The following is a 23,770-nucleotide window of genomic DNA, read 5'->3' on the forward strand; positions in this document are numbered from 1 at the left end:
GGAAAGTATAGAATTTTATAGAGCATTTTCACCACTGCAGAAACTGCCACTGGACTGCCTCATCGAGAATTAGTCATGGAACTTCCAGAAAGCAGATGACACACCCAAAGGGTTTCACTCAAGCATTGCTACACAAAGTATAGTCTCTGGACTAACAACATAAGCATCATCTGAGCGCTCCTTAGAAATAAAACTTCTCAGGCCCTGCCCAGACTTACTGAAGCAGAATCTCCGGGAATGGGGCAGGAATCTGTGTTTTAACCAGCTCCACTTCCTGGTGATTCTTATGCACTTTAAGAAATACTAAAGAAAAAAAGAGTCGAATAAAGGGACTATTATATAGGCGAGGGCAGGGCTAAGGAAGACAGCAACGGACAGTGAAACAGGAATTAGCAGAGGGGAACAGTATTCATGGACCCCAAGGAGAACTGGAGCCCTGAAATAGAGGCTTGTGGGCAGCCAAGGGGCACAGCCATTCTAGAGCTGGGGCAGTGGAGGAAGGGTTGGGGGAAAGAGGTAACTAATATCCTCACACCTCCCTCCTCTGCCCTCTGATATATATATATTTTTACTGGAATTCCTATTGGCCCAAACCAAGCCAGAGGGCAAAGAAGTCTCCTCTGTACAGAGCAGGGCAGAAAAGGATGAAGAATGGATCTGGAAGGGCAATGAAATCTAACCAGCACACGTGGATTTGATGTGTTAGCCATATTTTTTAAAATTCACGTTTAATATACAAATGCATAACTATTAATATTAAAAAAGATGTTAGAGTGCTGTTGAAAATAATTTTATTTACAATATTTTGGGGACCTATGCTGTGAGCAATGAGGTCTCACCATACAATTTTAACAAAGGAAATAACCACTATTGGTGTTTCCTCCCCTCCCCTCCCTTCCCTCTCCCCTTCTTTCCCTTCCCTTCCCATTCTCTCTTCCCCCTTCTCACTCTCCCTCTCTTCCCTCTCCTTATCCATCCTCATAATATGTAACAATATTATAGTAAATAGAGTATTGTGTCCTGTCATTTTCATTAAAAGTTATGTTTTGTACATTTCCTTGTGCCATTAAGGATTCTCTGAAAACATGTTTTTTGGTGGCTGTGCAGATGGTTTAAAGACGATTGTTATTGTAAGCTGTCTCAAATCCTTTTGGGAAGTAGGTGGTGTATAACGCATAAATTATAAATGAAAAGCAAGTTGTTCTTAATTATACCCTCAACCTCTAAAGTGCAGTAGCTCTTTGTGGATCTGTTTGTACAAAGCCACAGAGATGGAAGGGACAGTCACAATGACCAAAAAGAAGCCACCAGGTGGAAGGGCTTTGAACTGGGAAGGGGATTCAGGCCCAAGCTCTGTCCAGTCTCTGACCATGTGACCTTGGAGAAATCTCATTGGTCAGATGAGGGTCCTTGGACCAGCTGAGGGTCAAGGTCTCCTTTAGTTCTGATTATGATTCCTTGTTTTTTGTTTTTTTTTTTTTGAGATGGAGTCTTGCTCTGTTGCCCAGGCTGGAGTAAAGTGGTGTAATTTCAGCTCACTGTAACCTCCACTTCCTGGGTTCAAGCAAATTCTTGTGCCTCAGCCTCCCAAGCAGCTGGGATTATAGGCATGCTCCACCATGCCCAGCTAATTTTTGTATTTTTGTAGAGATGGGGTTCCAGGGTCTAGAACTCCTGACCTCAAGCGATCCTCCCACTTCAGCCTCCCAGAGTGCTGAGTTTACACTGCGCCCAGACTAGTTCTGATTATGATTTCTAATGCAAATCCAATTCCCCTATAGACAGAGAAAAGCCTCATTGCAGAGACTACCCACCTCCTCCATTGCTTCCTGGTCCCAGCCACCATCATTGCCCACCTGGACAGCAGCAACCTCCTCCCCGCAGCGGTCTCCCTCTTCCACCCTTGCCCTCTACACTCTGTTTTTTCACAGGCAGCTAGTGATCTGTTAAAGACTAAGACATGTAATGGTATTCTTTTCATTAGCCCTCATCGTGGCCAATAAAGGCCACCTGATCAGGAGCCTGGCTGCTTTCTGATCTCATCTCTTTTTACTTCCCCCTTGCTCACTGCACTCCAGCCCAAACCACCACGGTGCTGTTCCTTGAATCCACCAAGCACACTCTTGTAATAGCAATAGGTCCATGGCCCAGTGGTTGCAGCAGAGAAAGAGGCTTAATCATAGAGCTGCTGAAATAGGAGACAGAGGAAACCTCAAATCCATCTCCCAAGGAACTTGGGGTTAGGGTTTTAAGGGTTTTGGAGTGGGCCAAAGCATGGAGATTGTTGCTTGGTCAAAGAGTGTTAGGATGAAGCCAGGGCACAGGGAGATGAAGAAACTTCATTCTCATGCTGGCTCAGTTCCTCTGTGGGGGTCTTTAAACTGGTCAGCATCAGGTGTTCCACTGGAATCCAGGATCTGCTTAAGCAATTTGTAAATGAAAACTTTATCATTCTAACATCGGAGATTCTATCTATAGGAACAAAGAGGATGTAAGTGGTCAGCATCTAGTGTTATGGATTACTTTCCATTACAAGGAAGTGAGCCAAAGTGCAGCCTGATTAATGCTTAATTACAGCTATATTTCTGTCCGGAATTCTCATTAACTCTGTAAGGATGGCTTCACTTCCAGCTGAGGGCCTTTATACCTGCGGTTCCCTCTGCTTAGAATGCTGTTCCCTCAGATTTCCTTACAGCTCCTACATCTGCTCCCTTTAGATTGCTGCTGAAATGGATCTTATCAGAGAAGCCTTCTTGAGTCTCTTCTGTAAGATAGTCCTGACCTGCACCATTCCCATCCCCTCTGTAACTTTATTTTCCTTCATGACACTTATACCTGTAGTGGCTAATTTACTTATTTCCTTATCTCCACTAGGATATAAGTTTCATAAGAGCAGGAACTTGGTCTGGTTTATTCATTGCTATATCCCCTGCACCTCAAAGTGAACTTAGTAAGTGCTCAGTAAAGTGCGTTTAGTAGGAAATCAATAAATATCGCATGAATGAATGCATAAATAAAAGCCTTCTGGGGAAAGTCAGTCCTCAGGAGGAAAACGAGCATAAACGTCTCAATCTTAGGGTTGTCACAGGTGGACTGACCCTTAGCCCATGCTCAGGGCCTGGATATTTTATGTAAAAGCAGTGGTGTCATTATCTTCAGCACTATCTTTCATTCCCTCAGGCCACCCTCTAACTGTTCCTCCCCACAACTTCTCCAGCCCTTCCCATAATCGAATTCTCTTTCTCTTCCCTGCCATGAATGCCCTTCCTTCTGCCCCACCCACTGGCCTGTCAGCCCTTCTGCACCTCACAAACGATGCAATAACCATCTTTCCTGTTCTCGCGGCATTTAATGGCCTGTAATGCACTCAACTGCACACAATCTCCTTTACTTCTGCAGGAGATCCTGGAGACAGGTGCTAATGTCTTCATTTTAGTCATTCGCTGAAGCCACACAATTCATTGCGTATCTTGTCTGGTGGGGACTTGGAGACAGGGATGAAACATGCAGAGATGGTTCCTTCTCTCTTTGAGTCCGAAATCTGGCAGGGGAGATAGATGTGGAACATATAATAGGTGAATATTTTCTAACATATTAATGATTCCGAGTGTTGTAGAGGGGAAACAGGCATCTCTTATCCAGTGTCTGTGTATCTTCCATAGTTAATTTCATTTAATCCTCATGTCAGTCCTCTGATGTAAACCTAATATGAGTCCTGTTTTACGGACTAGGAGATAGGGTCTCAGACAAGACTTTTCCCAAGGTCACATGAGTCAGTGACTGTCAGGTTCAGATTTGAACCCAGGTGTGCCAACTGCAGTTCCAGTGTTCCAACCACCAGGCTCTGTGGCCTTCAGGTTGCTCAACTGAGGCCTTGTCAGGAGCAAGAGGCAGTCCAGATAGGTTCTTGGGAGAAGTGCTATTTAAGGTGAGACATGGAGTTGGTCAGAGAAAGAGGGTGGGAAAGTATTGCAGGCAGAAGGAAGAAAAGGTGTAAAGAGAGTGGAGGTGGGAGTGAGCTTGGTCCTTTGAGAGATGCAAGAGGATGAGAGGCTGGAGCCAACTGGACTTAGGGTGGAGGATGATAGGAATAGAGGGTGAAAGATGGGCAGGGACTGGAACATGCAGACCCTTGCCCAGGTTAGGAGTTTGTGCTTTTACATATGCGTACGTATATAGATAGTATATTTATATTATTGGTAGACTGACATAATTTATATGCAGGTCAGGATGGGAAATCTGTGCTCCGGGAAAATGAGGTGATTTGTCCCAGGTCCTGCAGCTCAAGGGATGGTGTGTTTCTCCCCATCTGTATATAAACAAAACTGGAATCAGAGTCCAGGTTTCCAAGTCCAAAGCTGGTGTTTTTTTTTCCTCTACTGGAACTGCCTCTAGCTCTGGCTCCCACAAGCTCTTGCCACCATGACGAGAAGATTAGAAAATCCTTTCCAGGATTAATGGCAAAAGAGCGCTGCCCTGCTCTCTCATCAGGCACTGGGGCACATGTGCTGAACCTGTGTTACAAGCATTAAGTCATTAATTGAGAAGATTTTGACCCCAGAGCACCTGGTGGTCCAGGCGGCATCACTTCACTCATTCCTGAACGCCCACTCAACACCCACCTTCTCCCAGACCCCTGCCTGAAAGCTAGGCAGGAGGAGCGAGCTCCAGCTGCCCAGTCTAGTGCAAACCACAGTTACCATCTGTGTCAGTCGGGTCTGCATCCAACTCTGTTGCCTTCTGTCCACACCCTGGGTGTTGCACGTGTCTTTTTGTCATGCCTACCTGATTGGAACTGCCGGCACAGTCTATTATCCTCAACTCCACAGAGCCTTCGTCCAGAGACTGTGCTGTGTGGAGGGGGAAATTCTTCTCTAATGAGAACATAGCTCAGAGCCTGACTGCCAGACTGAGGAAGGAGAGAGAATGCAGAGCTGGTGTTTTGAGAGTCTACTGTGAATTAGGAAGGAGGGAAGCGGCTCTGAGTCCAATAAGTCTAAGTGGTAGATAACATGATTTGATTTTCACATATTCCTCCAAGCAACTAGACATTGGATGGGGGAATTATATAATTTTATTTTATATTGTATGCATGTTGTATATTTTCTTTTGCATATTGCATATCTTATTTTACTATACACATATGCATATATGTATTTAATACATATTTATATATATATACACACACACACAATTTTTTGTGGAGTGATTCAGGTATTAAAAGAGCGAGTAATGAATGTGGATAAGAAGCAGTGGGTGAACTGGGAAGATGATTTAGAACATGAAGGCCAGTCATAGAAGCCGGGCTGTGCCACCTACTTTCTATAGCATAGCTCCTTTAAGTCTCTCTGGGCCTCTGTTTTCTCATCTGCAAAATGGGAGTCATAGCCTGCTGTTGTTTGGGCAGGTGTATACAGTTAGATGCAAAGGAATCTGAGAGTCTGGATCCTGATCTCTGCTTTCGTATATGCACAAAGGATTTCATACACGCAATGGACAAGGACACAAGAACACCTGGGAGGGAGCGAGGGAGGTGGAGAGGAATAGGTCATGCCATGCTCCTGGGTGGGAATTGTGGGGAGGTCTGACACATGGGTGCAGGCAGAGCTAAGACAAGCTTGGAGGCTGGCTTTGATTTTTGCCTGCTGCCACTGGGACAAAGGGAAATGAAAAAAGGAATAAGAGATGTCCGTGCTTCTTTCCACCAAGGCAAGAGTATAACTCAGCCTTCCCTGAGAATTAAGACCCTTTATACCCCTTCCAGAGGGAGTGGGGGAAAGTGGAAGGAAGGCACTGCGAGGGCCAGTCTTGTGGAGCCTATCACACATGGCAGAAGGAAGCAAGTTTGCCTTTCAATGTAGTAACCTTCAGTAAAGCTGGGCCCAGTGAATGTTAGATGATCAATTTCTCCCCCTCTAGGATTGGGTGGCACAGTGATGATGAAGATACAGAAGGGCAGAAATTCTCTCTTCTCTTGAGGAAGAGGCCAGAAATGTGCACAGAGGGGGAAAAACACACCATCCCTTGAAATGTCATCTAGGTTTTCTCCTCTCCATCAACTGGGTTAAATGTCTAAGCCAAGGGTCAGGTGGATTGTGGCTCTTCTCCCTGGGGGAAGAGCAGAAGCATAACTAGGCATTTCTGCTTCTTCTTTTGGAAGAAGTCTCTCCTAGCACATCCTTGGGTGTTTTCCTGGAACCAGTAGGATGGATGGTTCAGATCTTCCCCACCAGAATTCTCTGAAATGGATCATGACAACTCATTCATTAAGCGAAGGCTCTCTGCACTCCAGCGGGTGAAAATTACTGTATTTCAATGCCCATCTTGCATTATATCCAGAGATGTCATCCAACATAGCTTTCTGGTGATCATACCGTGTCCTAAATGGAAACCATATAACCTCTCTCCGGTTGACTTCTTATAAATTAGAGTTCAAAGAAGTTAAAGGCTGAAATTCTTCTCTTTCCAAGTTTTTACTATGTTTTGCCTTAGTCTAAGTATTTTCATTCAACTGAGTGAATAATAGTATTAGTAGGAGTAGCAGTAGCAGTACTAATAGTAACAATTGCTATGATGCATTGATCACTTACAATGAGCCAAGGACTATTCTAAGAACTTTACTGTATTAATTTATTTAACCCTTATAACTACCTTATAAAGCTGGTACTCTTATTACCTTCATTTCCATTTTGCAGATGAGGAAACTGAGGCACAGGTGAGTGGAAGTGATTTGCCCAAGGTCACGTGGTGGGTTGTCCCCCAAGTCCACATTGCTAACCATTAAGCTACGTGTCTCTGTGTGGGGTTGGGAGAATCAACAAACAGACTTAATATTATCTGGGGAAGGTGGAGACATAGAAAATAGGAGAGGAAAAAAAAGACAATCTCCCTACTTTATGCCTCACCAGGATGCTAATCACTTTGTGCAGGTTGTGTGGAATTTAAGAACTCTGAACTTTTTTTTTTTATTATTATACTTTAAGTTCTAGGGTACATGTGCACAATGTGCAGTTTCGTTACATAGGTATACATGTGCCATGTTGGTGTGCTGCACCCATTAACTCGTCATTTACATTAGGTATTTATCTTAATGCTATCCCTCCCCCATCCCCCCACCCCATGACAGGCCCCAGTGTGTGATGTTCCCCACCCTGTGTCCAAGTGTTCTCATTGTTCAATTCCCACCTATGAGTGAGAACATGTGGTGTTTGGTTTTCTGTCCTTGCGATAGTTTGCTCAGAATGATGGTTTCCAGCTTCATACATGTCCCTACAAAGGACAGGAACTCATCCTTTTTATGGCTGCATAGTATTCCATGGTGTATATGTGCCACATTTTCTTAATCCAGTCTATCACTGATGGACATTTGGGTTGGTTCCAAGTCTTTGCTATTGTGAATAGTGCTGCAATAAACATACATGTGCATGTGTCTTTATAGTAGCATGATTTATAGTCCTTTGGGTATATACCCAGTAATGGGATGGCTGGGTCAAATGGTATTTCTAGTTCTAGATCCCTGAGGAATCACCACACTGTCTTCCACAATGGTTGAACTAGTTTACACTCCCACCAACAGTGTAAAAGTGTTCCTATTTCTCCACATCCTCTCCAGCACCTGTTGTTTCCTGACTTTTTAATGATTGCCATTCTAACTGGTGTGAGATGGTATCTCACTGTGGTTTTGATTTGCATTTCTCTGATGACCAGTGATGATGAGCATTTTTTCATGTGTCTGTCGGCTGCATAAATGTCTTCTTTTGCAAAGTGTCTGTTCATATCCTTCGCCCACTGTTTGATGGGGTTGTTTGATTTTTTTCTTGTAAATTTGTTTAAGTTCTTTGTAGATTCTGGATATTAGTCCTTTGTGAGATGGGTAGATTGCAAAAATTTTCCCCCATTCTATAGGTTGCCTGTTCACTCTGATGGTAGTTTCTTTTGCTGTGCAGAATCTCTTTAGTTTAATTTGATCCCATTTGTCAATTTTGGCTTTTGTTGCCACTGCTTTTGGTGTTTTAGATATGAAGTCCTTGCCCATGCCTATGTCCTGAATGGTATTGCCTAGGTTTTCTTCTAGGGTTTTTATGGTTTTAGGTCTAACATTTAAGTCTTTAATCCATCTAGAATTAATTTTTGTATAAGGTGTAAGGAAGGGATGCAGTTTCAGCTTTCTACATACAGCTAGCCAGTTCCCAGCACCATTTATTAAATAGGGAATCCTTTCCCCATTTCTCGTTTTTGTCAGGTTTGTCAAAGATCAGATGGTTGTAGATGTGTGGTGTTATTTCTGAGGCCTCTGAAGAACTCTGAGCTTAAGCTCACTGTGCCCGGCCTCCACCTTTATTATTGCAGCCTGCCTCCTCTGTCACAAAGCGGAATTTGCTCGAAGAAATTCATGCTGGGCCGGGCGCGGTGGCTCATGCCTTTAATCCCAGCACTTTGGGAGGCCGAGGTGGGCAGATCATTTAAGGTCAGGAGTTCAAGACCAGCTTGGCCAACATAGCGAAACCCTGTCTCTACTAAAAATACAAAAATTAGCCGGGCATAGTGGCGCATGCCTGTAATGCCAGCTACTCAGGAGGCTGAGGCAGGAGAATGGTTTGAACTCGGGAGGCAGAGGTTGCAGTGAGTTGAGATTGCGCCACTGCACTCCAGCCTGAGCGACGGAGTGAGACTCCTTCTCAAAAAGAAAAAGAAAAAGAAAAAGAAAAAGAAATTCATGCTGGTCTTCCTCCTTCATCTGGATGTTTTCTGAGGAGGCATCCAGTCTCCAGGTCTTGCTCGAGGCATTCTTCTTTCTGTGAGAGTCCTTCCTAAGTACTTACAGCCTCCATTGTCCATTTCCCCTATGAGCCCAGTGCTTCTGGTCGCTTAAAGCTGAATTGAGTATGGATTCTGTTGAGGACAAATCTTCCACCTCCCTTTGGGAACAGGTGCCTTAGGATGGGCAGCTCTCCAAGCAGGGCTCAGTGTGGTGTGCTCTCCAAGAGCCCCATTTCCTGCTCTTGTCTCTGTCTTTCCATCTTCAGTGATATCCCAGGAACTTAGGTCAATTCAAGGAAAGTCAATTGCTGAATGGCATTCTTAGCAAACAGGCTTTTTAGGGAATTGGCTTTTGTTGTACTGGTTTGTCCATATATTGGCCTGATCCATATGTCATAGTTCGTGAACCCCTGAGCTTTTCTTCTTGGGAAGAAGGAAAGAAGGTATGGAAGGGGAGGAAGGAGGGAGAAGGGAAGGACCATCTGTCCCAAGTTAAAACTAAGTAACTCATTGACTAAGTAACTAATGCCTAGCTCCAATTAAACACACACACACACACACACACACGCACACACACACACACAGAATATGGGCAATCGTATGGGCATATCTAGTTCCCTGAAACATCTAAGATCTCAGCTCTTGTCCTCAGGAAAACCTTTTCTCCTTGTTCATTTTTCCTTTCTCCTTTGTTTTGTCATATCTATCTGCAAGACCAAAGTCTGCTTCTAAAAGTGATCCCTGAGTTTCTGAGCAAAATTGGTGCCTGACGTATATCCTCAGATTTTTGAGTTTTTCCTATATCCCAATGTAAGACACTCAAGTGTCTAAATGGCTTTGCAAAGAGCTGGCCACTGTGAGAGCTCAATAACTATGATAATGATCATGATGACATCAAATTATATTAAGCAGCCCTTTATTGAACTCCCAACATGTGGTGAGCTGTACACTCAGCTCTGTCGATGTAGAGTTAGATAATAATAATTACAGTTAATTTTTATTAGTACTGAGTGCATACCAAACACTGTCTCCATGCTTTACAGCAATTAACTCACTTCATTTCACAATCGCCCTATGAGGAGCCACTATGATCATCACTATAGGTCATGAGGCAAAGAGCAGCCCAGGAGCTTGCCCACAGTCACATAGTTAGTAGGTGGGAGAGCAGCTTCTCAAACTCAGCAGGCTGCAGAGCAAATTCCCTAACTGTTGGTTTCCACTGCCTCTCCCTTGCTCCTCCACAGCCTGTACTATAGCCTGGGGCAACAGTTTGGGCGGCTGGGCTGAGTAATGTGGGAAGCCCATGGGGAAGGGGACTGTCTAATTTATCTTCTCAGAACCACCTTGTCTAAGTGAGTTTTTGAGACATCACCAGACCGAATTTTTCCTCCACGGACTCCGCTTGCCCAGCCTCCATCAATAATTTTACAACTCAAACAGCTGAGCCATGAAGGAGGTGGCTTGTTTTTGTTGCTGCACCATCTGTTTTTCTCCATCCGGCTTAATGTGTCTGCCTGGGATACTCGGCAGACACACTCTGCTCTGACCACCCCTGTGCCTATGCTCTGGGCAGTGCGGAAAACGGAGCCCTGGATACCTTGTCCAGTGGTCGTCGAGGACACTGACAGTCCAAGCCACATGTCAAGCTTGTGCCTCCCTCTGAACCTTTGCTTGCATGGTTGCCAGGACATTATCTCCCCTGCATCCTTGTGTCTTCCCCATCTTTCAATGCTGAATTCAAAGCCCACCAGGACCCTGGTCTCTTTAGATGACCCCAGGTACAAGGATCCCCTGCAGGCATGGGCATTTTGGCTCCAGGATTTCCATAGACCAGCCCTGCTTATCCTCTCTGACCTTGTTCTTCATCTAGCCTGATTTCCAACCTTGACATAGGACTCCACTCGATTTATGTGCCTCCGATGAGTGAAGGGACCTGTTCATTTTCTTTCCTCTGCCCTACCAGGTGAGACTCTGCTCTCCTGCAGTCTTCTTCATTGCAGTTAAAGGCAGCTCCCTCTTGGCTGATGCTCAGGCCAAACACCTTGGGGCTCTCTTTCTTTCACAGCTGCACCATCGCGAATCCCTGGATTGTTGCAACAGCCTCCTAAAGGGTCTGCCTGCTTCTACCCTCACTTCCTAAAGGCAGTGTGAGCCTTTTAAAAAATGGTGTTTCCTGGCCAGGCGTGGTAGCTCATGCCTGTAATCCCAGCACTTTGGGAGGCCCAGGTGGGAGGATCGTTTGAGGACAGGAATTCGAGACCAGCTTGACCTACATGGTGAAACCCTGTCTCTACTAAAAATACAAAAATTAGCCTGGCATGGTTGCACATGCCTGTAATCCCAGTTATTTGGAAGGCTGAGACACAAAAACCGCTTGAACCCAGGAGGCAGAAGTTGCAGTGGACTGAGATCATGCTACTGCACTCCAGTCTGGGTGACAGAGCAAGACTCTGTCTAAAAAAAAAGAAAAGAAAAAGAGGTGTATCCTATCTCCTCAGCTCATGACCCTGAGGGTTCCTGATCTATTCACACTGGAATCTGAAGTTCCTAAATTGAACTTCAAGGCTGTATGTGCATCATCTGATTTCTGACATCACTTCCTAACATGCCCACCTCACTCCTCCAATCTCAGTGCCTTCTTGGAGAGTCCTTGAACTTACAAGAACTTCATGCTGTTGCCATCTGAGACCCTCTGTCATTTTCTATTTTTTCCATTGATTATTGTCCTACATGACACTTATAGCCTTCTGGCATATTATATATTTAGATGTTTCTAATTGTCCCTCTCCCCCAAAAAGCTCCATGAGAGCAGGGACTTTATTATCTGCTTTATCCCAGGGCTGAGAATAGAGCTTGGCATATGGTAGATACTCCAAAAATATGTAACAGTGGCCTTGATTTGAGAGGCTGGACAGCAGAGTGGTTAGGAGGTGAGGCTCTGCAGCAAATCTGGGGTTCTAATCATGGCTCCACTGGTTAATAACTGATAATCTTGAACAAGTTACTTATCCTCTCTGTGCCTCAGTTTCTTTACCTATAGAAGGCGTATGAGTTTTTGGAAGGATTAAATGAGTGACTACTTGTGGAACATTTATACCAATGTCCAGCACATCCTTACTGTGGTCTATAAAAGTTCCTACAGGCTCATGCCTGTAATCCCAGCACTCTGGGAGGCTGAGGCAGGTGGATCACCTGAGGTCAGGAGTTCGAGACCAGCCTGACCAACATGGTGAAACCCCATCTCTGCTAAAAATACAAAATTAGCCAGGCGTGGTGGCGCATGCCTGTAAACCCAGCTACTCAGGAGGCTGAGACAGGAGAATCACTTGAACCTGGGAGGTGGAGGGTGCAGTGAGCGAAGATCACGCCATCACACTCCAGCCTGGGCAACAAGAGCAAAAAAAAAAAAAAAAAAAAAAAAAAAAAAAATCCCACTTATCAGAAGGTTGTTAATTGCTTTAATATGTGCTTATATGTTGAGGATGCCTGTGTTTCCAGCTAGACCGTAAGTCTCATGAAAGTAATCCTCAGCCAGGCACGGTGGCTCATGCCTGTAATCTCAGCACTTTTGGGAAGCTGAGGTGGGTGGATCACGTGGTCAGGAGTTCAAGACCAGCCTGGCCAAGATGGTGAAACCCTGTCTCTACTAAAAATACAAAAATTAGCCGGGTGTGGTGACAGATGCCTGTAATCCCAGCTACTTGGGAGGCTGAGGCAGGAGAATCACTTGAACCTGAAGGGGGCAGAGCTTGCAGTGAGCCAAGATTGCGCCACTGCACTCCAGCCTGGGTGACAGAGTGAGACTCCACCTCAAAAAAAAAAAAAAAAATAGCAATGCTCTTCTCTAGGTTGTCTACCACCATATAGTCCTTAGGCCTGGCACAGTGCCAGTGATAGAGTAGATACTGAGCAAATATGTAGTGACTGGATGTTGAAGGCATTTATAAGTCTGGGTTCAATTATTTTAAAATTCCTCTGCATTACAAAATGCTCTGTTTGGGAACAGTTGGGAAGGAATTCAAATAACCTTCTCAGATGGTGGAAGATTGTTGAGAGCAGTGATTTTTAGAGAGCATTGCCCTTTACGTGGGAACTCTGCATCCTTTCGTCTAAGTCGCTGGTCACACTTGAAATCACTCAGTACCACTTGAAGCTCACTGTCACCTCTTCCTCCACTCTGGCCCTAGCAGTCATTTCTCTAGGCTCAGGCAACAGTTAATTTAAGGTAGCAATTAAATGGAACCAAATTTCTCTTTAAATATCATAAATCATTTAACAGAATGACTTTCGTCTGCCAAACAGAATTAATCCCTAAAGCTGGAAAAATGCTCCAAGTGTATATATGTGTGCTTATGTGTATTTTTTCCCTTCTGAAAATAAATGGGAAAATCATAACTTTTTACTATGAAAATTTTCCAGCACACTCAGTAGTGGAGAGAAGTATCTAATGAACTCTTGTGCACCCAACACAACTCCAACAATCATAAAAATGTTGCCAAGCTTGTTTCATCAAAACCCCCGACTTTCTTTCTTTTATTTTTCTGGCTGGAGTTTGCCAAAGTAAATCCCAGACATCATATTATTCTACTGCAGACATAAAGGAGAAAGACTTTTTTTTTTCTTTCTCTCTCTCTCTACAGTGCTGCATTGCCATTATCACACCCAGAAGACCAACGATAATTCTCCAATAGCTTTCAATACTCAATCCACACTGAATTATCTGAAATAAGAAATGATGAAGGACGGGCCACTGGTCTTACTGAAATAAAACTTGACACCTTCTGACATCCATCTCCTTGTTGAATACATTCTCTCTTCATCTCTCTGGTGTCTAGTTTCTATCTCTTGGGACTGTTCGCTTCTCCTGCTACAGAGACTTTCCCTTGGCATCATCTCTACCCTCTGCTTGAAAGAGCCTATTGATTTTTTGGAAGATTTGGAGAAGAGGCCTGGCACAGATTTACATAGGTCCTCTCCTAAGGGAAGACCAGTTCTTCCAACTCACCTTCAAGGATGGAGAGGATTTTGCAAGGATGCCTGTAGTCCAGTGAGGGAGACACTAATGCCTATCTTGCTAGCCAGACGTGCAAGATCAAAAGTCAGTCATTCTAGCAGCAGATGCTGTTGTCAGGGCACCTTGAGATACCATTTGTGTCAATCTATTTAGGTCTGTCTGCTTGACTCTCTAATTCATCCATCTGTTGCTCTGTTTGTCTATCTATCACTAATCTATTCAAGCATGTGCCTATCTAGCTAGTGATGATTCTCTTAAATCTATTTAAGTGATTGCTCTAAGCTGCTCATTGGTACAAGCAATTCATCCCATTACCAATAACTACTCAAAGCCCATTGGTTTTTGCCCTACCAACTCATGCCGAATTTCAGTCTCCTGAAAATTCAGCTCATCTTCAAACGCACTGTATATTTTACTTACTTAATGTTTTGCATGTCATTCTCTCTGGATTGTAAACTCCATGAGGGCAGGCCTTTTGGTCTATTTTGCTCATTGTTGTGTCCCAGAGCCCATTTCCAGGCCTGGCATATGGTAGGTGTTCAATACATATTTCATAGGTGAATGAATGAATGAACAATTATCATTCCCATTTTACAGATGAGCAATAGGGGCTCAGGGAGGTGAAAGAACTTGCTCAAGGTCATGTCTAAAAAAGAGAAAAACTGACCTTTGAACACAGGACCATCCAATTTATAGGCATCATGCTCCTAACAGATTGCCATATTGCTTCCAGCAAATTAAATATTCCATGGCAGGAGTTATATTCTCGTTGCATTCTACTGTCTCTTCTGGAAGTTTCTGTTATTGTCAAACCTGAAATCCTCTATGTTGTTTTGTATTCCAGTCACATAGAAGACATGATTTAGAAAAATTTGGATTTTTGATATACCTTTTCTCTTTGATTTGGGCACTGTATGTCTTAGAAACAAGAAAGTTGATTTGGCTGTAATGTGAACATGGGGAAAATGCAATGAAAATTATCTTGGGGCTTCCTTTATAGGCAAAAGATGTTGGGATATATGTTTTGGGGTTATAATCGTTCATCTGACAGAAAGTCCTTCTTATTTCTTCATTTTAGCAGATATTTCTTGAGCATCTGCTGTATTTCAGGCACTCTGCTGGGTGCTAAGAATGTAACAATGAATGAGACACAGAGGCTAATCTCTGTTGTTGCAAGATGACCTCCAGCAAAATATTGGGTCACCATGAGCATATATATATAAACAATATTTAGTTAATATCTTTTACATACTTGACTAATCTTTTAAAACAATTATTTAACTAATTATTATTCTTTAAATTTAATTAGCTTAATTATCTAACTACTTATATGACAGCTCTTTTTAAAATCATTCAACTAATCATTTGTGCTTATTTATTAAATTTTTCTAATTTTAAAAGAAATGGTCATCTTACATTGGATTACCTGTTAAGGATGTTGAGAAAAATGTGAGATTATACAATTTTTAAAACTTTATGCCCAGTCGCAGTGGTTCACGCCTGTAATCTCCGCACTTTGGAAGCCTGAGGCAGGAGGGTCACAAGGTCAGGAGTTCGAGACTAGCCTGGCCAACATGGTGAAACCCCGTCTCTACTAAAAATACAAAAATTTTAGCTGGGTGTGCTGGCGGGTGCCACCACCTCCAGCTACTCTGGAGGCTGAGGCAGGATAATCGTTTGAACCCAGGAGGCAGAGGTTGCAGCCAGCTGAGATCATGCCATTGCACTCCAGCCTGGGCGACAGGACGAGACTGTCTCAAAAACAAAACAAAATAAAACAAAACAAAAACTTTACTGTTTGAGGCATATGTAATTGTCATATGTAATTGTTGAAAATAAGGGAAACGTTGGCAATTTCGTATGGTTCAACTTAATCATGTTATCTGACTGTAAACTAAAATATTGGACCATCTTGTTTAGTTCTAGGGCTCATCTACTGAAAGTAATATCATGTTTTAGCGTTGGAGCTATCGTGAAGTATAGCTAAAAACTTGATCATTATAGTAGGGTTGGCTTTGGGAGGTTATGTGAAGAAGTCATACAACCTCATAAAGAGTCAGGAAGGTGACGTGAAAAATCACCTTAAGAAGACTGAATATGTATCAAGCCTGTAAAATGTTAATGTAACCTGATTTAATATATTAGCAGAGTCACATAAGGAAAGTGTCAATCAAAAAGAGACAGGCAGGAGATTGTGCAGCCATGGAGATGAGAGAAAGGAGAAGGACCATTGGGATACTCAAGTCAGTACTGTCCATCTAGAAAGAAATTTTGACCAATAGAAATTTTCTGTATCTTTGAGATAATTTACATATGATAAAACCTTCAGTGTTAAATTAAATGAATTTTGGCAATTATGTACAACTATGAAACCCAAAATATAGTACATTTTCTTCACCTCAGAAAATTCCAGGCCCTTTCCAATCAAAACCAACCCCCTTCCAGGCAACCACTTTGTGATATTTTTCACTTTGAATAATGTAACCTATTCTAGAACTTGGTATAAGTGGAATCATCTGTATATATCCCTTTGTATAAGGCTTCTCTTGCTAAATATAATGTTTTTGAGATTCAGCCATGTTTTTGGGCATATAAGTAGCTTTAAAAAATATTGCTGAGTAGTATTTTATTGTATGAATATACTACAATTTGTTTATCCATTCTCCTGCTTAGGATTGACCAGCATATATCTTTTATTGTGATAAAACATATATATAACATAAAAGTTACCATTTTAACCACTTTTAAGTATGTGTCATTTTCATTGGCACTAGGCACATTTATAATTTGTGCACCTATCACCACTACTTATCCAGAACTTTTGATCATTCCAAACAGAAGCTCTGTAGTTATAAAACAAAAATTCCCCATTCTTTTCCCGGACCCTACTCCCCTGGTAACCCCCATACAACTTTATGTCTCTATGAATTTGACAATTCTAGACACCTCATATAAATGAAATCATACAGTATTTGTCTTTTAAAGGCTGGCTTATTTCAGTTAGCATAATGTTCTCAAAGTTCATTGGTGTTGTAGCATGTGTCAGAATTTTATTCTTTTTTAGGGCTGAATAATATTCCATTATATGTATATACCATATTTTATGTATTTGTTCATTTAATAATAGACACTTGTGCTGTTTTCACCTTTTGGCTACTGTGAATGCTGCTGCTATGAACAATGGTACACAAATATCTGTTTGAGTCCCTGCTTTCAATTCTCTTGGGTATATACCCAGAAATGGAATTGTTGAATCATGTGGTAATTCTATGTTTAATTTTTTGAGGAACTGCCATACTGCATTCTATAGTGGCTGCACCTTTTACATCCTCACTAGCAATGCACAAGGGTTCCAATTTTTCCACATCTTTGCCAACACTTGTTATTTTCAGGTTTTAATTTTTTAAAATAACAGCCATCCTAATGGATGTGAAGTGGTATCTCATTGTGGGTTTGATTTGCATTTTGCCTAATAGCTAATGATGTTGAACATCTTTTCATGTGCTTCTTGGGCATTTCTATATATTTGGAGAACTATCTATTCAAGTCTTTTGCCTGTTTTTGAATTGGGCTACTTTTGTTGTTGAGTTGCAGGAGGTCTTTATACATTCCAGATATTAATCCCTTATCACATATATGTTTTACTAATATTATCTCCCATCCCATGGGTTCTCTTTTCACTCTCTTGATAATGTCCTTTGATGCACAAAAGTTTTTACTTTTAATGAATTCCAATTTATCATTTTTTTTCTTTTGTTGCCTGCACTATTGGCATCATATCCAAGAAACTATTACCCAATCTAATGTCATAAAGATTTTCCCCTATGTTTTCTTCTAGGAGGTTTATAGTTTTAGCTCTTCCATTTAGGTCTTTGATTCATTATGAGGTTTTATATCCTTTTGATATATGATCTGGTATAAGGGTCCACCTTCATTCTTTTACATGTAGATATCCAGTTTTCCCAGCACCATTTGTTGAAGGCATCATCATTTTTCCATTGAATAATCTAAGCTCTCTTTTTAAAAGTTAACTGACCATATATATGACGATTTATTTCTGGACTCTTCTATCCATTGGTCTGTATGTCAGTTCTCATTCTAGTACCAAACTGTTTTGATTACTGTAGCTTTGTAGTAAGTTTTGAAATCAGGAACTGAGCGTCCTCCAAATTTTGTTCCTTTTTCTTTTTCAAAATTGTTTTGGTTATTCAGAGTCCTTTGAGAGTCCATAAGAGTTTAAAGATGGGTTTTTCTATGTCTTCAAAAAAGCACTATTAGGGACAGGGCAAATAACTGCAGCTCTCTGGGAACACTGAGGCTCACACCACATCGAGGCACAAGCTGGTAAAACCCCAGCACATCAACTTGGATGAGGACCAGGGTGAGCAGCAGCCACAGCAGCTGACCCTAGCATTTGCAGATGCGGGCCCAGTGGTGCTGGTGGCCTGGGAGCTGGGGCTGCTGTAACAAACAACCACAAACTGGATGGCTTAAAACAACAGAAATTTATTCTCTCACCGTTCTGAGGCCAGACGTCCAAACTTTAGGTGCTCCAGTGAACCACCCAGGGAATCACGATGATAAAGTGGCTTCATTGGGAGGAAACACACAAATGTGAGAAATGTTGTGTGGAGTTCTTTAGCATTTTTGAGTTCTTAGAAGATAAGAAAAATTGCACTAAAAATCCACCTGTTGTGTTGTCACCATGAATAACAGCGAGGGGTCAGTGCCGTCAGGAGACTTCTCCGGAGCTGTGCTGAGCCACCAGCCACTTAGTTCAAGCAGTAAGGATGGTCACAGGGAGAATGGTGGCAGCCTAGGGAGCATGAAGGAGGAGCTGGGTGTGGAGTCTGTGGTGCACTTAAAAACAGAGATGGCCTTGCCACCCACACCCCAGAAGATAAGCTATTTACTTAAAGGCAAAGTGGCCAACACTATGTGAGCCTGCAGGCAATACAGGGCACCAAAGTGGCAATGAATCAGTGGAGCTTAGATGCATTGCCAGCCTCCGTGCCCAGTAACAACAGCATCCCATGGGTCCTTGAGTAGATCCTGTGTCTGCAGCAGCAACAGCTACAGTAGATTCAGCTCACCAAGCAGGTCCTCATCCAGGTGGACATGTGGGCCTTACAGCCTTACACGCCTTCCACTCAGGTGGGGAAGGGGCCAACACCCTGAAGGCCTTGTGCAGCCACCTGTCCCAGCAGGCTTCTGCGGCTGTGGCTTTGCTCAGCCCAAAGACTGGAAGCCAAGGTCTGTCTCTGGACACCCTGAAACAAGCCATACTACCTCACACCAACATCCTTTTCACCACCAGTTCTCCATCCCCAGGGCTGATGCCCTTTGCTGTGAAGCTGGATGGGACCAGGGTGAGCCAAATGTAATGTCCCACCTCTTGAGTGCTTTGCTTTCTCAGGCCCCGGGATTGGTGTGCTTCCAAAGTCCTTTCTCCACTGTAGCACTAGACCCATCCAAGAAAGGGAAGGGGAAGCCACTGAACATCTCCTCAGTGGATGTTAAACCCAAAGACAAGGTGATCCCCTACAAGGACAAGTGTAAGTACTGTAACAAGGTTGTTTGAGACTGATAGCTCCTTGCAGATCCACCTCCACTTCCACATGGGAAGAGAGACCCTTTGTGTGCTCTGTCTGTGATAACTGCTTCACCACCAAGGGCAACCTCAAGGTGCACATTCACCAACATCCCCAGGTGAAGGCAAATCCTCACTCTTTGCTGAGCTCTAGGACAAAATGGTGGTAGGCAGTGATATCCCCTATGCACTCTTTGTACATCAATAGATGAACTGAGTCTCTCTTTAGACAGAAAACCTGTTATTGTAATCCCCTCTGTAGGACTACCTCAAAAGCTCTGTTTGGGGCCTAACCCCAAGGACCTCACAGGTGGCCCATTGCCCAGTGACCTGTAGCCCACACTTCCTGGCATGGGGCCAAACCATAATTCCCCAAGGGTTGGTGGCTTCCAAGAAAGTGGGACCCCTGAACCAGGGTCAGAGACCCTGAAATTGCAGCAGCTGGTGGAGTACTTCGACATGACCACCACTGACCCCAACAAATGCTTCATTTGCCACCGAGTATTAAGCTGCTAAAGCTCCCTTTAAATGCATTGCTGCATCCATACTCCGGAGACACCATTCCAGTGTAAGATCTGTGGCTGAGCTTTTTCTACCAAAGGCAACCCTTAAGACACACTGGGGTTCACCAACCCAACACATCCATAAAGGTGCAGCATCTGTGCCTTTTCTATCAGAAGTTCACCGGTGCTGTGATGTTGTGGCAGCATATTCAGATGGATCTGGCCAGTCAGATTCCCAACCTTCCCCTGCCAGAGAATTCCTGTGACTTTATGAGTCCTGAGCCAATGATGGTGGATGAGAATGGCAGCACCAGTGCCATGTGCCATGATGATGTTTTTGAAAGCACCAGTGTAGATGAAGTCAGCTCCCAGAGGCCTCTAGTAGCTCCTCAAAGGTCCCTGTGCCTCTTCCCAGCATGTAGTAGGCATCATCCACACTAGGGTTCACCAAGATGGGTTCCTTAGATGCCCTGGGAAAAGTGGGTCCTGCCCCTTTTGGCCCGCAGCACCAGAGCAGCAGAGAAAACAGTTCCATGAAGAGCAATAGCTTTGACCAACGACTGGTCCTCACTAATGGGAGACCAGGAGTATCAGAGCTGAAGTCCAGACATCATGGAAGCCACATCCTTCCAGGTACTCTCCTCGGTCAATGGCCAAGCAGAAAGGATCAGTCAAAGTCTCCTGATGCTGGGGACAAAGCAGAAAGCTCTGAAAACAGCCCTACTAAGATAGAGGGTTGGAGCCATCTCCCTTCAACGTTTATCTGAGCTCAGTCAATCTATGTCAAAGTTGAAGTCGCTGGCACATTTGTTGAACCCTCCACATTGTCCCTGGGGATGACCCCTTTGTCAGTGGCCTAGCCATGCCAACAGGCCAAGCAACACAGCTGCACATGGTGTGGGAAGAACGTCTCACCCATTGGCTTTCTTCAGATTCATGAGCACACTCACACTGGAGAGAAGCCTTTTGCATGCAACATTTGTGGGTAAGCTTTTACCACCAAAGGCAACTGGAAGGTCCACTATGTGACTCAGCACGCCATGGTAGGAAGCTGGCTATCGAAAACACCATGGCTCTGTTAGGTGCAGATGGGAAGAGTCTCAAATATTTCCCAGGGAAATCCTGGCCACTTTAGTGAACATGGGCCCTGTTGTGTGGAACCAGGACACCAGCATGCTCAATGGTGGTCTGGCCAAGAAGACCAATGAGATCTCTGTGATCCAGAGTGGCGGTGTCCCTACCCTCCTGGTTTCCTTGGGAGTCAGCTTCAATATAAATAACGCCACTGTCTCCAACGTGGATGGCTTCCAATTAGGTATCAGTGCAGATATGGAAAAAGCAGGTGCTACTGGGAGCATTCCCAAATACCAGTTTCCTCACTTCCTGGAAGAAGATGAGCTTGTGGTCAGCCAAACTCAAGGAGAACTTGCATGGAAGGAGAAATGCAAACAGAGTGAAATCTCTAGAATCTGCTCTTTTTAATAAGAACTCATCTCCTGGCCAGACGCGGTGGCTCAAGCCTGTAATCCCAGCACTTTGGGAGACTGAGGCAGGTAGATCATGAGGTCAAGAGATCAAGACCATCCTGGCCAACATGGTGAAACGCTGTCTCTATTAAAAATACAATAATTAGCTGGATGTGGTGGCGAGTGCCTGTAATACCAGCTACTCGGGAGGCTGAGGCAGGAGAATCATTTGAACCCGAGAGGTGGAGGTTGCAGTGAGCTGAGATCACGCCACTGCACTCCACCCTGGTGACAGAGCAAGACTCCGTCTCAAAAAGAAAAAATAAAATAAAATAAAATAAATAGAACTCATCTCCTGTTTTCTTTTTCTTACTGGTATGCAAATGATGTTTACCAGGGTTATGACCACAATCTCAGGCAAGTCCTACAATCATGATTGTTGCTATGCTGCTTTGCAAAAAATGAAAGAAAAAAAAAATTCACACCCAAACAAGTACAGACTAAAATTCTTTTTTTAAATTTTGGAAAGAAGTGGGTCTTGCAAAGTAGCTTTGTTACTTGTGACAAACTGTATACATAGAATCTTTGTACAACCTAGAGTGACTTTTTCCAAAGACTGTTATCTATTTCAAGGTAGAACCGTTGGACCTTATTGAACCACAGTGGAAAAGACAGCTAACTACTTAGCCTGTTGAAGAGAGGGGTATGGATACTTCCCTAATAACTGATGTAGGTAAAAGGACAAGGTCTTTCATCTATTTAGGTACCTGTTTTATATGTCCCCAACCCTGTCTCCAGCTTTTCGTTTGTTTGTTTGAATGTACTTAAGAAACAACAGCAAAAACCTAAGGTTGTGGAATTATAAAATTGCTTCAGCCTTAGAACCTTAAGTGGGATGCCCTCATATCGACTTTTATTCCCAGGCACATAAAAACACTAATCCTTAAAATTGTATAGAGATGCAAACTGATTTTCGTGTGTTGATTGGATATCTCACAGCTTTGCCGAATTTATTTATTGCTTCAATATTTGTGTTTGGAATATTTAGGGTTTTCTACATATGAGATCATGTTATATGTGAACAGTTACTTCTTCCTTTCCAATTTGGATGCCTTTTATTTTGCTTTCCTAATTGCGAATCAATGTCTGTGTGGCTGCTTATTTAGATACAGCTCAGTTGGCCCGAGAGTGCCAGTGTCCTCGCCACATCTCCCAGATGCCTTTGTCTTCCTGAACTCCAGAAGACATGGGCCCTTGAGTGGGGAATCTCAGGTGACTTCATTTAGTTTGCCAGTGCCTACCCTGTTGGAGAACTAGGTTTTCATTCTTGAGAAGAAACTCATGGAAGCGTATTTTCTATTACAAGTTCACATACTAACTTTTTTGTTTAATTTCCTTAGTGTGACTTATGCCAAGTAATTACGAAGATTTTTTTTCCTTGAATATTTCATGAAGGCTACAAAGTTGGGACAGACAAGTCCTGGGTGTGAAAGCTTTAATTTATCCACCTCATTTATTTTGCATTTTGTGTAGCCATGGTGTCTGTTTTCCTATTTTAAGACCACTGAGGTATTCCCAGGCCCTGTCATAAACCTAAAAGTTGATGTATTCGTGGGAAAAATTGGAGGTTCAAGATGTTTTTGTGACTCCTGTTTTTGTAATCTTTTGTACATGGAACAATATTGAGCAAATGAAACATTGCTCTAGGCTGGGTGTGGTGGCTCACATCTGTAATCCCAGCACTTTGGGAGACTGAAGCGGGAGGATCACTTGAGCCCAGGGGTTCAAGACCAGCCTGGGCAATATGGCGAGACCTTGTCTCTACAAATAATAAAAAATTAGCTGGAGGTGATGTGCATCTATGACCCCAGCTACTCAGGAGGCTGAGGTGGGAGGATCACTAGAGCCTGGGAAGTCGAGGCTGCAGTGAGCCATGATGGCACCACTGCACTCCAGCCTGGGCGGTAGAGTGAGACTCTGTCTCCATAAAACAAAACAAAACAAAGCAAAGAAATATTGCTCTAATGATTTAATGAGAAAGGAGAATGATAGATTCTAACTTCTGGGAGAGAAGTCTTTCCCCTCTCTGTGGAAGGCCCTGATTGAAATGTGGATCCAAGACTGTTAGCCAAAATCTTGCCTGTTAGTTATTTCACCTGACTTGAGGATTCCTCACCACTTTTTTTTTTTTTTGGCCAAGTTGTACCTTTCCTTCTGGAATTGTAAATGAGCACAGTGATAGTACCTGTTTACGCTGTGAAGTGGATACTGTTACAGAGAACACACCAGGGCTTTCTCACTATTGAGCTAGTAATGCCCTTGTGAATATATGATCTACAGAGAAACTCCTATAGTTGTACCTGCTGATGCTGTCTGTCTGTTGGAAAATAAATTTTGAATGTTTATTCCCTCCCCCAAAAAACACTTCTAGGACTTT

The 23,770-nt window shown here is 43.2% G+C and overlaps 1 pseudogene; it reads left to right on the top strand.

Annotated features, from left to right (window-relative positions):
* Window positions 1-411: 411 nt before the first annotated feature.
* Window positions 412-22,211, top strand: LOC100984985 (sal-like protein 4; annotated as a pseudogene).
* The last annotated feature ends 1,559 nt before the right edge of the window (window positions 22,212-23,770 follow it).

Source organism: Pan paniscus, chromosome 18 (assembly GCF_029289425.2).
Source record: "Pan paniscus chromosome 18, NHGRI_mPanPan1-v2.0_pri, whole genome shotgun sequence".
Taxonomy (NCBI): Eukaryota; Metazoa; Chordata; class Mammalia; order Primates; family Hominidae; genus Pan; species Pan paniscus.